At 38.1% G+C, this 17,289-nt stretch overlaps 1 protein-coding gene across 1 annotated transcript in view; it reads left to right on the top strand.

Annotated features, from left to right (window-relative positions):
- NTRK3 (neurotrophic receptor tyrosine kinase 3) overlaps positions 1-17,289 on the top strand; it is a 217,295-nt gene that overhangs the window by 28,620 nt on the left and 171,386 nt on the right. The gene's annotated exons all lie outside the window — the stretch shown is intronic.

Raw genomic sequence — 17,289 nt, 5'->3', positions numbered from 1 at the left:
AAAAACGGCTTTTGACAGGGAAACTCTCAAGACTGTTTTACCCTAAAGGTCTTCAACCATGGGGGTAGAGTATAGATTTTGAGCATATGCAGAAGGTAGGCCTGTTCTTGTTAATCTACCAAATGGAAATGGGTGCTGCCACAGGCTGTGAAGTGTTTCAGTGTCATTTATGTAATTCAGTATAGCTATATAAGAAATATATGTGAGAGAACAATACGAAGATGTGTCTCGGTTAGTGCAACACTGCAGATGCGAAATAGTTGGAGTGCGAAACAGAGGCGTAGGGGGGTACATTAAAAATGTCAACAACCTTTTTTTAAAAAAAAATATCATTGGGAGTTTTTAACACAGAAAGTAAAGTTGAGGAGGTTTGAAAGGGAATATTTCTCCTTTCCTGAGAAACATATTGGAATTTTCACTCATTCCCATCTGTAGATAAATCTCTAGCAGGTCTATCCTGTTGAAATGTTGTCCACCAATGGGATTAGCAAGAAGTCCTTAATTCTAGGTAAAGAGTATTACTTGACCTAGTACAGGGGTAGGCAACCTTGGCTCTTTTATGACTCGTGGACTTCAACTCCCAGAATTCCTGAGCCAGCCATGCTAAAATCACCATATATTTTGGTGGTTCCATTCTTTATCGCTTATAGAACTACTCTCAGTATCTCAGTCAACAATTGAAGTAATTGCCTTAACTTTCATCCAATCTAATTTCTCTGGTTTTCCATGAACTGGATGTGCCTTTTTTTTTCTCCCTCCCTGTGACAATATTTTCCCTTTGAGTGCTTGATGGTGCCAGTGTCATCTTTGAACGTAGCTACAATATGATTCAGTATAATTTTAGCTTGTTCTCAGTGGTCTCCATGCAAAAAAAATTTAGCAGGCAGGCTTGCTAATGGAACTGTAATCTTAACAATAGCTTCCTTAACCAGTCATAATCCAAAATGGTGATCCATCTGTTTTCCCAACCTGTAAGTCCAAAAATACCTTGCTAGTTGCTGCATCTTACATTACAGATATTATTCCAATGGGTTTGACCTTCTCTGTCTTATTAACTGTATTTTGATTTCGTTTAAGAGATGCCTTAAGTGCTGCACTGATTCCCAATGAAAAACTCATAATAGCCCTGTCCAGCTGAATATGGCTTTGCCATTCATTTCAGGTATCAGGTATATACTGCTGGTCTCATTTGTTCTTGTAAGCTGCCATGTTGTACGTGAACCTCTGCCAGAATGAATTATCCAACTATTATCCTCTCTTCAAGTTGGCGCCTCTCCTTATGGATTGCTATATCTGATAGTTCGGAGTTAGGCAACAATTGGAAGTTTGGCGTGTGGGAGGTGTGATTTCCTTAAGCACTGCAGCCTTTTTCTCCTCTCCCTTCTTCTCATTTTACTTTCCTTTTTCGGATTGTATGGCAGATTGTCTGTTTCTGCTGTTCTCCTCTCCTCTCCCCTCCTCTTTCTTCCTCCTTTCTCCTCTACTCTTTTCCCTCTCCCTTCCCTTCCCTTCCCTTCCCTTCCCTTCCCTTCCCTGTATCTGTTTGAACATGAAGATTTTGCTTTTGTATGATTCCCGCACGGATGGATATAAACTGCCTCTATAGAGAATTCTAAAGACGTACTTAGCACAGTGAAGTTACTTTCAGTCTTCCTTTGTGTCCTCCTCCCAACTTGTCACTTTTCACCTCTCAGAAGAGAATTTCCTACCTGCAGGTCTTCTCCAGTTCCCTTATATTGACATTGTCTAACATGCTGTGTCTCTTGTATCTTTAAAAGAAAAGCATACTGGATTTAAAACAAAGCTCACAATAGTTTGTAATTTCCCAATGTCCTGGTTTTGAACGGCTCATTGTGAGTTTTAATGGCATCACAAATTCTGACCAGTTTTAAACTAGAAACTTGGCCTCTGCAACAAAAGGGGTAGGAAACCAGCAGTCTTGCCAGATGTTGCTTGAGCTATAATGTCCTAGTCACTCTGATTGATGGAGAGGGATTGTTGGGAACTCTAGTGCAAAAACACTGCTCCACACAGGTTGTGCAATCATCTGTAGACTTGGCCTAATTCATACAAAAAATAGCAAGTGATTTCTTTGGTTTGACTTACCATGCACATTCAGCTACTGTAGTTTGCAAACTATGATTTGTGGCTCCCTGTACTAAGTGATTCCAGCCAACTATAGTATATATGCAATAAATAATTGTAAATTAAAACATAGCTTACTGCAATGAGTGAACCACATCTTAGAGTACAACTGAAGATGATCTAAATTCCTTCCTGCAAAGTTCTGTCTAGTAATGTTCATTCAAGAGGAGGCCAGGAAATGAGAAAAAAATAGGTTGGCTTATTCACAATAGAAAGAAAAAAAATCCTTTCTCTCAAAATATATTGAGTGTTAGTTAGTGTCATCATTCTGCTTGGTTCATGTATTCTATGAAGAAGTTTTACAGTACCTTGTCTTTATTTTGTCTTTCACTTAAAAATGGTAGGTGATTAGAGGCAGCTATAAGATTGGGCTGTACATTGTTGAAGCCAAGAACTAGAGCTTCATGATATAGGATGGACTTAGCCTATCAAGAAATGACATTCTGGATGCTCCCTCCTATCCTAATAAACCACTGATGTCATAAAGCCAGAAGCAACAATCTCTAGAACAGAATTCTAGAGGCCCAAAACTGAAAAAAATGTCTTGGGTCTTTCCAAAATTGCTGGCCAACGCCAGTGGCCCTTAAAAAAAACAGATGCTTGATTTTAAAAGAATAGATTTCTTTGTGCAAAGAGTGAATTAACATCTTAAAATATTAACAGACAGCAAGTAAACCTCAAGGAGTTTATTTATTTTTTCTTACTTTGGGAATGTGCCTGCAACAACTAGTTCAAAATAATGGATCACTGTTTAGATTGAATGGTGGCTGTAAAACTGTCCTGTTGTGGTTAGAGTGGGTGTGCCACCCAGTGCCACAGTCTAATTCTTTGACCTCAGCTGTGTTGGCTACACCAATGATGTGATGTTTCTAGAGAATAAGTTGAAGCTAGTTCTCCTTTTGCTGGATCAAAGGATAAATTAAGTTAAACAGTCAGATATCTCAAGTAGCTATCTTATTTCACTTCATTTTAGCCTAGCTGCTGCTCTGGACATTTGGGCTGAAGTAAATCCATTTTCAGAGAATGTATTCTGCTATTCATGTATAAGAGACCTTTAGTTTTATGGTTCAGCTGATGCAAAGCTTGAAAGAAAATGGAACATATATTCCTTTTTAAGAATTAATATTCTTTTTTTTTTAATAGATGACCCAGATATTGGTTGGGAAGAACATTTTGGTTGAACCACACTTAAAGTTGGGGAGAAGTTTCTTGTGATCGTTCTTAATCCTTTTATTCTGGTCCCTGATACAGTACCTGATGCTATTTATTCAGGCTTTAATTCAAGAAGGAAATGGTTGGGCTTTTATTTTTCTGAACTAAATTCTCTTTGCCCCATTAACTTAGTGAACTTAATGGACCTTTCCTTTTTCTCAGCCTCAACACCACAAGGAAGCAAATAAGTGATCAACTGCGAAGGATGACTGAGCTTTAGTGAAAGTTTGGGTAAAGCTTGCTGAAACTTATAAAAAGTTGCGTCCCACAATCATTTAGTTCCACTGTTTTGATTAGTATTGATTCCACCTTCTTTCTAATAATCAGTACACTATTATTGGGAAGAAAATAAGGAAAACGGGAGAAAAGCTTTTAAAAACTCTTTAGGGTGACAAACATTTTGCATAGGGATGGTTAAGCTCTGAATGGGTCAGGTGGGTGATGGTACTCTTCCCCCAGCCTGGGTTGATCCTTGGGTGTGTATTCTGAGCTGTGTAGTCTGTGGACTTCTAGAAAATTCCAAGTTGGAGAAAGGTGTTTTTTTTTTTTTGCCCTTCTTGTTTTTTTGCCCTTCACGTCTCCCATTATAGCATGACAATTCAAAATCCCCCCATTCACAGGCTGAGAATGGAAGAAAGTAAATATAGGGCTTAGAGCAAAACATTTAAAAATGAGTTTCTTTTCATTCCACTACTTTGAAATAACTAGGCCTTCTCTGTCAATTGTGTTGGGGACAGTGGGTGTGGAGGAGGGAAAGAGAAGGAAGGTACACATTGTTGATCACTGTAATACAGTTCAACCTATCTTGGTGTTTTGTGGCGTTTTGTGCTTTTCCAGAAGAACAAAAGTTTATACTATTAGTGTCCTTGAAAAACAGGTCACTTATATATTTATAACATTTCTGTGATCTGTGATTTACTGTATGTGTGTGTGTGTACCCACATGCCCACAAGCTGAGTATAATTAAGTGTTGTAGAGAAACTGATTGTTCCATGAGATTTCCTGTAGCAAAGCCAACTGAATTCTTTCCAAGTTAGTTGTTTGCTCCCTTTTCAGTTTTATTTGCTGAACAAACAACCCCCCCCACTCCACTCCCAAACCTCACGTAATGTCCTTGATTATTGGAAGAAAAGAAGATGAATCATCTCTGTCCATTCTTTTTCTACATTCTTGGGATTGTAAAATGCAACTGCAAGCATCAATTGCTCTTTTCTCAAGCCTTAAGATACAGTGCTGTAGGTCATCCTAAGAGTAGAAGGGATTCTGTGTAGCCACTCTATCCAGTTCCAAAGTCACCTTGAAAATTAACAGGATTTCTGTGGTTTTACATATTATACTTCTTCAAAATCAGGAATGTCCTGGTGCCTCCGTTCCACGTCTAAGAATTTAGCCTTAATTGCAGTAACTACAGCTGGGCCATGGTGATCGATGATGCTTCCTCCCATGATTCTCAAAATAGTAACCACTGCAGATTAGTGTTACTTGGTATGTCTTAGAATCTTTCTGCCCACAATAGCTGGAACCTTCATACAGGACAGGACAGGACAGGACAGGACAGGAAAGACTTCTGCTTTGTCCAGGCAGTTACATTGGCAGCTTTAACTCTGCTCATTCCAGATCTTTTTCTTTCACTAATTTCATCCTTTCATATGTTTATTATCTGTCTGTTGGCCCATAGACAGCAATGTTGCTCTGTCAGTCCGAAGGTGGACATTAATTCCATTACACACAAAAACGTAGATGAAGGGCAGCACAGTTCTGGCTAGAGTTTTGCAGTGCTAATGTGTCTCTCCAAAGGCAATTTTATATGGAGCTGTACTAATCTACATAGAAATGTGATGCAGGTCACCAAAATAGAGGTGACTGGGAGCAGGTGACACATACGATGATTCAGTTGGCTGTCCAAGTGCCAGGTGTTTGATAAGACACTTAAAAATCCCTTCTCTGCTTTTTAAACTCTTATCTTTAAATTGGATTTAGTCCAGGCAGTTCTTTCAAATGGGCAATCAATGGCTCTAGCATTATGATTGTGTTCCTGTCTTGGTGGCAGAACTTAACAAAGCCTATTTTCACATATTCTTTCATCTCTGACTGCAGTAGTAGTAGTAGTAGGACACAGGAGAGATTTTTCCTTGGTTTTGCTATGTACTATCCTAGAACATAAAATCGTAAGGCTGAAAGGGACCCCAGAGGTCTTCTAGTAGTGCAACCCCCTGCTCAAGGCAGGAGACCTTAATAATAATAATAATAATAATAATAATAATAATAATAATAATAATAATAATAATAATAATAATAATAATAATAATAATAATAATAATAATAAAAAAAAAAAAAAAAAAAAAAAAAAAAAAAAAAAAAAAAAAAAAAAAAAAAAAAAAAAAAAAAAAAAAAAAAAAAAAAAAAAAAAAAAGTTGGAAGGGACCTTGGAGGTCATCTAGTCCAACCCCCTGCTCAGGCAGGAAACCCTATACTATTTCGGACAAATGGCTGTCCAGTTTCTTCTTAAAAACTTCCAATGTTGGAGCACCCACAGCTTCTGGAGGCAGGTTGTTCCACTGGCTAATTGTTTTAACTGTCAGGAAGTTTCTCCTTAGTTCTAGGTTGCTTCTCTCCTTGACCTTATACCATCCCAGTTAAACGGTTGTCCAACCTATTTTTGAAAACCTCCAACGATGGAGCACCCACAACTCTGGGAGGCAAACGTTTCCATTGATTAATTGCTCTCATTATCAGAAAATTTCTCCTTACTTCTAGGTTGGATTTTTCTTTGATCACCAATTACAAAGTCAATGGGGAAGCCTGATTTATTTAATACCAATTCAACTTATAGCAGGGGCTTGAATATAGCATTGGATGTTGGTCCTTCAGTGGCACAGATACAAAGTAGAACACAAAGCTTTCACAAATCAGGCAAATGCAGACAAGATGGTCTCATTTACCTGTAACGTGTAAACTGTTTGAAAAACCTACATGACTGAGAGTCTTCTCATTACATCAGAGATGATTCAGAGAGACAGGAAGAGAGGATGGCTGATGTCTGAATTTTTCCCAGCACTGTGATCACCCAGCTATAAATGTATTGGCTGAAAGCTGTATTTAAAGTTTCATGGGTGCTTTAGTGTCTCGAGAAAACATTACGTTGAAAACAAAAGCTTGCGGACTTTGTTTGCATATTGTGATAAAAACAAAACTTCATCCATCAACGTTACTCTTAGTTTTTAGTTTACACCGAAGAGTGGATCTCCTTCATTTGAGAAGTGTTCAGAACAAACAACCCAAACAAATCCAGCAATCTCCTAAACTTGACTTCTATTTAACTAATTAGAAAAGGGAAAGGAAATAAAACACAGATTTATGGATATGAGGTCTTCTCATAAATGTACATCAAGTTTGATGCCAGCTGGATAACCTTGGGCCAGTCACTCTCTCTCAGCCCCTGGAAGAAGGCAATGGCAAAGCACTTCTGAAATCTTGCTGAGAAAACTGCAGTCCAGGCAGTCTCCAGTGTTCAACGCAGACCTGAAGGCACAAAATTACAGTAATAATAAAAAGTTTCACTAAATGATTGCTATATTTGATTGCAATCTATACATTATCCACATCTATAAACAACCTGTTCTTAAATTGCAAGTAACACCAGGTCCTTAACTGACTCGATAATTGGGATCATACATATGTTTTTAAACCTGATGGTCAAGTCTCTTAGCAATAAGCATTGTGCAAATAATCATTTCCATTCTCCTGCTATCAATTTCCACAAAATTAGACATGCAGTTGAAAATAACACGAACATCCTGAAGTATTCAATCTAGTCCCAAGGTCAAATTAATATGTCTAATTATTGCTTCCCATAATATAACAATTTTAGAGCATTGCAAATACTATACTTTTGTTTGCTTGAGGTCATCATCTGTTTTGTTTTGAGGTTCTTGAATCCCCTGCTTCCAAGGAACTTCTAGCTAAACAAAATGGGTATACTGAGACACCGCATTGATTGTTGTGCTTATATATTAGAATTTCCTACTTCATAAAGCCACCAATTCTGCATTTCTGTTCTGAATAGAAAAGAAGAAATTAGGTCTGCTAACAAGATATATATGAAAGATTATTCTAATTGAAGCACAATGCATTGGACAGCTGAAGAGAACACTGAAAGAAATTTGTGTGGTTGGAAACTCATCTGTAATTTCTTAATTTCTATCAGTAGCTGTAGATATACCTCTGATAGTTACTCCAGTCACCAGTATCATCGTATGTGCTGTGTCTGTTTGTGGTGATAGAAGTTAACCCTTGCTCGTAAGAAGACCACAGCAGCACCTGGTTTTGTAAATATAATGCACATTTGCATCTTGGCAAAAAGGATCTAGTGGGTTGAGTTGTTATTACTGTTAGCTGATTAAGCATGCCTGATTTTGTATAGGCCTTTGTATATTTTGTAATTCTGGCAGACTCAATGGAGTTATTCCTCCCAGAGGTTTAAGGTTTAAGAAAGCAACAGAAAAATGTACTCCTGGATTGTTTGCTGATCAATAGAAAAGGCACAACAAATATGACTTGGGATGAAGTTTGTCTCCAGCTGCTCACACTATACTTTTCTTTGCTTGAGGTCATCATCTGTTTTGTTTTGAGATTCTTGAATCCCCTGCTTCCAAGGAACTTCTAGTTAAACAAAATGGGTATACTGAGACACCGTATTGATTCCTGTGCTTATATATTAGGATTTCCTACTTCGTAAAGCCCACCAATTCTGCATTTCTGTTCTGAATAGAAAAGAAGAAATTAGGTCTGCTAGCAAGATATATATATATATATATATATATATATATATATATATATATATATATATATATATATATATATATATATATATATTTAAGATCCCGGTTGTTGTTGTTGTTTTCCTTTGGCTTCCTTGATCCTCTGGTGCTTTCTTCTTTGTTGTGTTAAGGAATCAGAAATGTTTGCTCTAATTTTGCTTCTACTATAAGTCCCAGTTCTTTTACCCTCTCCTTCACTTCCTTAGCCTTTGATCTCTCTACACGGCATCCTTAAATTGGTTTCATCCCATGTCCATTTCTTCATCAATTTGAGAGTTTTGCTTAAAAATCTTACATTGACCTTGTCTTTACAATCTTGGGGTATATTGATTTCCCATGTCTCTCTCACACATTTTCTCTCAATTTGGGGGGAGTTGGAGAACTGATTAAGGTGTGTTTTGAAGTTTTATTATTATAGACGTGTTGTGTGTGTGTGTGTGTGTATACATACATAGGAGATTGTTGTTAGCTTCCCTAGTGGCACAGCGGCTCGAATGCAGTACTGTATTGCAGGCTTACTCATTGTTAGCAGTTCGATCCTGACCAGCTCAAGGTTGACTCAGCCTTCCGTCCTCCCGAGGTCGGTAAAATGAGGACCCAAATTGTTGGGGGCAAGACGCTGACTCTGTAAACCACTTAGAGAGGGCTGTAAAGCACTGTGAAGCGGTATATAAGTCTAACTGCTATTGCTATCACTTTGGACTAATAACAATGACAGTGCCATTGCTCTTGCTATTCTCAAGGTTACATGTTTAAGATGCCCGGCCATAAAAATTCAAGAAAGGAAGAAGGGAAAGCTGGGTTTTGGTTTCTGTGTCTCGGTTTTCTTTAGCAATAGCAACAATACCTATACTTACAGTATATATAGTGCTTTACAGCATTCTCTTAGCAGTTTACAAATGTCAGCATATTCCCACAAACAATCTGGGTCCTCATTTTACCGACCTCGGAAGGATGGAAGGCTGAGTCAACCTTGAGCCGGTCAGGATTGAACTCCTGGCAGAGGGCAGAGTTGATCTGCAATACTGCATTCTAACCACTGCACCACTGACAATAGTACTTAGACCAGTGTTTCTCAACCTTGACAATTTTAAGGCACGTGGACTTCAACTCCCAGAATTCCACAGCCAGCATTGCTGGCTGTGGAATTCTGGGAGTTGAAGTCCACATGCCTTAAAATTGTCAAGGTTGAGAAACACTGACTTAGACGTATATACCGCTTCACAGTGCTTCGCAGCCCTCTCTAAGCGGTTTACAGAGCCATCCTCTTGCCCCCAACAATCTGGGTCCTCATTTTACCAACCTTGGAAGGATGCAAGGCTGAGTCAGCCTTGAGCCTGTCAGGATCAAACTCCAGGCTGTGGGCAGTGTCTTAAAATGGAATTGGAGTATTTTTTTTCTCCATTCTTTGTTTTCATCCTAATGTTGAACAACCTTACCATTTACAACTTAGGAATCGTTGTTAATTTTCCTTCTTATGCACCTAGGAATTCCTCTTCTCTCTTATATTTGAAAATCTTCTCAAAGAAACTTGCTTCAAGCTAACGTTTTTGGAAAGTTTGAACTACAGTATTTTTTGTCCCAAACAAGGACTTCTCTGTGGTAACTCCAGGGTTTTGAATGCTCCTAGAAAACAAGCCACAAATGTCAATTACTTTGCAGAAACATTTGCTATGGGTTGTGTAGGCAGGCAGCAAGCACTAAGAAAGGGATTTATTCCTCCTGTGTTGGCTTGTATGCTGAATGTAATTATTAGATAGGATGATCAATTGTAATACTAGTCTTGCTCAGTCATCCACATTTAATGATTAGTTTAGTAACAAGTTATTCTAAACAACTTTCAGTGGTAAAAGCTTTTTTTTTGTTTTTAATTCAAATAATGGCCGTTTGTTTTCATGGCATTTCTTTTATGCTTGCATTTTGAATTGTTTATGAATTGCTTTGTGAATCTAGTCTACAAAACATTCTGAATACATAGTTTAAGGGGGGAAATTGAGAATGGGAATTCTGATTTCTTGACTGGTCATGGTTGTATGAATTTGGCATGTGCCTGGATTGTTATCGGAGATCTTTTTCTCTGATTTGCCTTTTTATGTTTGAGAATGTTGCTGGAGTAGGTCTGTTATAGGTCTATATGTTTAATTCAATGTTTTAATTTTATGCTATTCGGATGCATCTTGACACATACTTTTAGCTTGAAAAGTATTTTTATAGTAAATCAAGTATACAGTTTCCAGTGCTGAAATCCAAAGTTTTTTAAACAATACAGAACCACATGAAAATTATATACTTTGCCTGCCTGCCTGCCTGCCTGCCTGCCTGCCTGCCTGCCTATCTATCTATCTATCTATCTATCTATCTATCTATCTATCTATCTATCTATCTATCTATCTATCTATCTATCTATCTATCTATCTATCTATCTATCTATCTATCTATCTATCTATCTATCTACCTAACCACCTATCTACCTATCTACCTATCTCCATGTCCCTTGTAGCTGGGCATAATATATGACAAAAACAATATAGCAGAAAGTTATTTAGATTAAAACCATTAGCTGTAGTTAAATGGTTGACAATGAAGTGAGGAATTCACTCTTGGTATAAAAATAACAAATGGAAATGAGAAGCTAAATTAAAATGAGTCTTAAGATCAAGGTTGTACCTGTGTATTCATTTGGAAATGGAGTTCCAGGTGTACTTAAATTTTTCCTCAATTCTGTGCAACTTCAAAGAGCTCTGGGAACAGGGCACCAAATGTTAATTGGGTGTTCTCTAAAATGAATTCTGATATCTTGTTCCAATAATTCATGCTGCTGGTTTCCTGAGGCTGCTATTCTTCAAGTTGTGAGCAGGTGCCCCATTTGCAGTGTTTTCTTAGAGTCCAATTGCATTCGTACCTTATATTCTTCTTTAGGGATGTATAAATTGGCACGTATCTTTTCTGGGTCAATTTGACATGTATTCAATCATAATTCTGTGCTATCCAATTATTGCCTCATTATGCAAACTTTTCTTTAATAAAGTCACATTTTAGATGTGCCTATGTAAGAGCTTCAGAATTTGGAAAAAAGGCACCCTTTGAGGCTATGTTCCTCTTTGCATATTAACCCAGAAGAAAAATGAATTACATTGATTCACATAAAAATGTCGACCAAATGTGTTTAATCAACTCACCGCCATCAATGATGGGCAGGTTTGGATGAAAATTGGGTTTTAGAAGAGTGCATTAACGTGGTTTGCATGTTTATACGTGGGGAATAAGTTAGGAACACTTGATAAGTTGCCTTTAGTTTGATTACTAATATTTTCTTTTTGTCACTTGTGATGGCTCTCTTGCTAGAATTACCTTTACTCTCAAATATGATGGAATGGATGGAAGCTAATCAAGGAAAGACCCAACCTGGAACTAAGGAGAAATTTCCTGACAGTTAGAACAATTAATCAGTGGAACGACTTGCCTCTAGCAGTTGTGGGTGCTCCAACACTGGAGATTTTTAGGAAGAGACTGGACAGCCATTTGCCTGAAATAGTATAGGGTCTTGTGCTTAAGCAGGGGGCTGGACTAGAAGTCCTCCAAAGTCCCTTCCAACTCTATCATTATGTTAAAAAAAAATTCAACGTTTGTTTGTTTATTGATTTATTTAAACAACAGCAATAACCATAGGTGGTGTTCAAGGCCATAAAAAACCAAGCAGGGATAAAATTAAACCACCAGCAATCCAGAGAAATGGATTTATGAAAGTCTGGGGTTAAAAAAAAACCCAACTTATTCTCAATGTGGTTTTATTGCTGATTTTTTTTATAGCAATCTCAGGAGTCATGTAATATCCCAGCCCAAGTCCTTTAGCCCATAATCAGATTTCAAATACCTTAGGAAAGTCTAAGGAGCTGAATTTTTCCTGTGTTAGTCTCCTGCTAAAGATCTTCTTTATATGGAAGCTACATAAAGAGGTTTCATTTCATTCTCTTTTTTTATAATTCTCCTCCAACATCCACTTTTCAATGTAATCCTTCATTTTTATAATTGTTTCCCTTTGTTTCTATTTTTTTTTACTATAATTGACTATAATTCTGGTTGGACTATAATCATGTTTGTAACAATAGGAAGTCATATATAATTATGATAATGGTAATAAACAGCTTGATTCTTTGGGAAGCATGTAGGCATATAACTGTATCCCAATTTGCAAATGTAGGATTCTCACCTATCAGGATGGGAAGATACTTCCACAAATGGGAAGTTGTTTTTTTTCTGACATCACTTTGTTTTCAGAATTGTATGGAGCCATATATACTCTAAAGTCTGTAAGGTCCTTGGTGCAATTGGCTTTCTTGCAAGCATTTCATTACCAAACTAGGCAACATCATCAAATCTAAATATAGTATTTCCACGTGGGTACAGTTAAAGCATGCAGGGACCTCTGAAAGAAGCATCCCCAAAATTTTTTTTCGCTTGAACCCACTGCCATGCCTTCTTTGCAGAGAAGGAATAATGATGCAATGGTCAGTCTGAGCAGGAAAGTGATTATCTTTTACAACAGCTATCTGGCGTTGACTTTGACAAGCAGGTGACAGCTAGTGTAGCCTGAAGAGCCCACTGTTGGAGCTGAAAAAACCGAGCTTTAGAAAAACAATTTGGAAGTTCAGGGTAATGTTTTTCTTTATTTTACGCAATCATTCTCCTTGTCCAGGGTGACACAAGAAAGCTGGTGCTAAAACTCACGGTTCGCACACAAACTATCTTTGGAATAACCTTCAGCAAGAGTCTCCTGCAGGAATGGTTAAGGAGTCTGAAGAGATTTCCTTAAGAATAAAAGAGACTAATTAACAGGAACTGTGCTGCTTGATAGCTGGAGTCTCTAAAAGTGCTATTTGTAGCTGAAACCACAATGAGACTTTAGGCTAAAAAAAAAACTTTCTTGCTGATTGCTGATACAACATCTGAAACAAATTCCCAGACTTGCAGTGCTTGTCCCTATGACTCTTGCCAAGTCCCCTCTGGGAACTGGCTTCCTCAGCCATGCTTATATCCTGGTGGATTCCTGAACTTCAATCTCTGTTCAATTCTCTTCCCCCTTTATTACTTTCTTGGGTTCATTCAAGAGCCTGCATTTTCCTGAATCTTGTCTTATGAGCAACTAAGCAAAGTCCTTTCAATTCAGCAAGAACACAATTAGCTATGGCTCTAAGCAAGAGACGGAAGGCGAGTTATAAACATGCAAAACTGTTTTGTGCTTGCCCTCATAATTTTCCCCAGACTTTAACATATAGCAGATTTTTTATTTGCAAAGCTCCACATTTTAGAATGTGCTAAGACCTACAAGTGGATAGAGAAGACAGAGAACTGACCCGGCCAGCATAAAACCCCAATCCATCCTCAATTGATTTTAACTTCTTTCCATTGATAAACTGATTTCTTCATCTTCCTTCTTATCAAGTCTAAAGGCTACTAAACGTAACCTTAAATTTATTGCTGAGGACGGAACTGCCCCAAAAACTGGGCTGAGAACATTACAGATTGCATATGCACCTGTTAGCTGTGTATTTGCAAACAAACAAAGAGCATGCAAAATGCTACGGTCCCATCTATAACCCTACGTGCTGGCTCCCTTATGGCACCTGCTGGTGTGTGGACTGTAATTACTGTTCCTTCTGCTCCAATGATTATCAGACCATCCTAGGCATTGCTACCTGCTCATGTAGTTTTTCAGTTCCAATTTATAACCCTGGGGTCCTTAGACTTCCGTGTAATTAGGTGTAATTATCTTTGGATAATCTGGTGTTGGGCACAGTTCTTGTGTTTCCTGCTGTTCATTTCCCTTGTCTGGGAACCGCAAGCCATGTTCCTCAGATAGTATTGGCTGGAACCATGTCTGGAGAACATCTCCCAGGGAACAGTTACTGTTTGTTTGGTACAAGTCTGATTAACTGGTGCATCTTGTAGTCCATTTTTATCTTAGTAATCATCTCCAAATCCATAATCAAAAGTATTAGCTGTCCTGCGCTTTTTTCACAACCGTATAGCACTACTAGAAAAGCCATTATATTTAGGTATTCTAATCTTTGTGGTCATAGAAATGTTTTTATCCTTGATTATTTTATTTCTCTTTATCACTGTCTTCCTCCCACAGATTACTCTCCTCTTTAGTTCTGCAATAAAATGGCACCCCTTCTATCAGTGTTATTTTGCTTAGTACAAATGCTTCTATAAACTGCTCTAAAATGGAGGTAGATTCATCTTGCTTTGACTTCATAAAAACACTTCATTAAGAAGACTACTTGCAATTCATGCATCTCTGCTTATTTTATGGCAGCTATCTGCTCTTTTTTTTGTCTCTTTTACCTATTGCTCACTTTGCTTTGAGGTCTTTTCTCCGACTTTACTTCGTATTTCTGGCATCTGCTGCAAAACTCAGTAATAGACAACATATCCCACAAGTGAGATAATCCTTGCTATGCAATGTCCTTTAACATTTTAACACATTCTCTAAAATTGAAGGTGGTTTATGCTTCACACTTGCTCTAGTAGAAGATTTATCTGGCTTGTTTAAAATTGGTTACCGTGTAGCGTATTTAGAAAGGGCCTAATGCTCCCACTGGGATTAACTGTGACAAAATCTCAACTAGAAACAGACCACAGCTTATTAAAAGAAAGCATGTTTGGATGTAATGAATGCCAGGTGTAACCTCAGTAACTCTAGTTTGAAAAGAAGGACTAAGGGTGACAGGATAGCAGTGTTCCAATACCTAAGGGCTACCACCAGAGAGGGTCAACCCATTCTCCAAAGTACCTGAAGGCAGGACAAGAAGCAATAGATGGAAACCAATCAAGGAGAGAAGCAACCTAGAATCAAGGAGAAATTTCCTGAACAATTAATTAGTGGAACGACTTGCCTCTAGAAGTTGTGGGTGCTCCAATGCTGGAGGTTTTTAAAGAAGAGATTGGACAACAATTTGTCTGAAATGGTATAGGGTTACCTGCCTGAGCAGGGGGTTGGGCTAGAAGTCCTCCAAGTCCGTTATTCTGTTACTAGGATAAATTCAACAGTTTGAGAAAAGCATTCCCAAAATTATTTTGGGAAAGAATATATCCATCTTGTACCTAAGAGCAATAGGACTGTATCCCTCCCAGCTTCTCTATCTCCACTTGCCCCAAGCTTTGGTTGGTACTATGGAAGACACAGAGCTCATCTCCTCCAACACATTGCTTGTGGAAATCACTCAGCCCAAAATTGGCAAGCACTGCACTGACGTAGGAGAAGCCATGCCAAACAATTTGCTTTTCCAACTTCTCCATATTCTCATCAAAGCCCAAAGAGTTTCCTGTTCGTGCAGAACCTTTTATTGGTTTGGCAGAGGAGAGATAGAATATAGAGATTTTGGTTCAATGTCATTTGAAGGGTTTTGATGAAGCACAAACCACATCATCTCCAGAGGGTCGATTAAGGCTTAAGATTAAGTCAACGTGCACAGAACTGTTCTGCATTATCTGATTTATTCCCCCTAGTATCTTATGGTTTCTAGTAGACATTTTTGCAATTTTAACAAGCTGCTCAATCTTTCCCCCTCCACCCTTGGCTTTGAATTATTGTTGCTCTCTGAGAAATAATAACAAAAAGCATAAATATTCTGCTAGATATGATCCAATGGCCTTTATGTCTTTTTGCTGTGTACTCATTAGTTCTCTTTCTGTTAATACAGTCAATGCTATCCAAGAAGAGGTTTTTGCTCATTTGAGGATAAAAAAAAAGTGCAGATGAGCAATGCAGAAGGAGAGGAAAGTCAACATGTAATTCGGATGTGACAAAAGCAGCTATCTACTGTATATGACTTGTTTTTAAACTTATACCATCTTTGGTATTTTATGTTGGAGTCTGCAAATAATCTTGGCATCTTTATAGACCTGGAATTTCTGAAGCTGACTCCCACACTTACAATATTTCTATGAGTAGAAGAGAAATATTGAAAAGTAGAACTAAATTTGTCCCAGATTCCCATGTAGATGCAAATATCTGCGTATCGTACAATTATACAGTGGCACTTTTATTTTAAAACCCTCTTCCTTGCCACCTTTCTTAAGTACAAGAAATTGGGTCATCCCTTTCACTGAAGCACTTCTGAGGTGTGGGGGTTGCACTTCTGAATTTTGGAAAAGTAGGTCATCCCTACCTGAGGCCTGGGGCAGCTAGTCCATAGGAAGCTGCCCCATAATCAAATAAATGGACTTTCTTGATCAGTGCTGCTCCCCCACGCCTGCATGGAACTTTTTTCTAACCTATAAATGGGAGAGACTCTAGAAGAAGCAGGAACAAGCTTTATCTGAAAAACCATATACTTTATCATTGAGCGATGTCGTTTTCTCAGGAGATACAGACCTCTTTTGCACAAAGGACACTGCCTTCCCTGGAATCCAGATCCCTTAATAGCAGAAGACACTGTTAACTGATAATGCTGGTCTACTACTGTCATAATAATTTGATTGATGTTGATTGAGAACAGCATGAGGGTTCATCCAGACCAGGTCTAGAATGAGCCCCAAGGAATGAGTTTGTAATGGGGAGAAAGAACAAGAGGAAGATGACACAACCAAGACAATAGATAAAGGGAGGGAAGAAGCACATTTAGACTTGCAAGGTTCTGTTACTATAAACCAATATGGCAATCAAGGTAGTACAGTGATACCTTAGTACTCATCGTTAATTGGTTCTGGGAGGTGTGATGAGTATCAAAAATAATGAGTACCAAACAAATATTTCCCATGAGGTATATTGTAGTGAGTCACAAGGCAGCCAACAGCAACAGGTTCTAGCTTGTGTGTTGAGCACCAAATGATGAGTACCGGGACAACATTTTCATATCAAAATATGTTGAGTACCAAATTTGATGAAGTTTCAAAGCAGTTGAATATCAAGGTACCATCGTATTCGCAGGCATGATTTTGGTTTCCTAGTCTAATCTCCCTAGAAGTACTGACTGGGTTTGAGGACTTGAGTTCAATTCAGTTTCTAAAATACATTTCAGTTTCTGTGTTTTGAACACATGGAAGCTCCGAATATAAGCTGGTGTCCAATTCCATGATTCCTTTCCTCCTCTCCCTAGTGCAAGTA

Source organism: Protobothrops mucrosquamatus, unplaced genomic scaffold (genome assembly GCF_001527695.2).
Source record: "Protobothrops mucrosquamatus isolate PMUCROS unplaced genomic scaffold, P.Mucros_1.0 scaffold567, whole genome shotgun sequence".
NCBI lineage: Eukaryota > Metazoa > Chordata > Lepidosauria > Squamata > Viperidae > Protobothrops > Protobothrops mucrosquamatus.
Note: the sequence above shows the minus strand (reverse complement) of the source record. Positions and strands in the feature narration are given on the sequence as shown.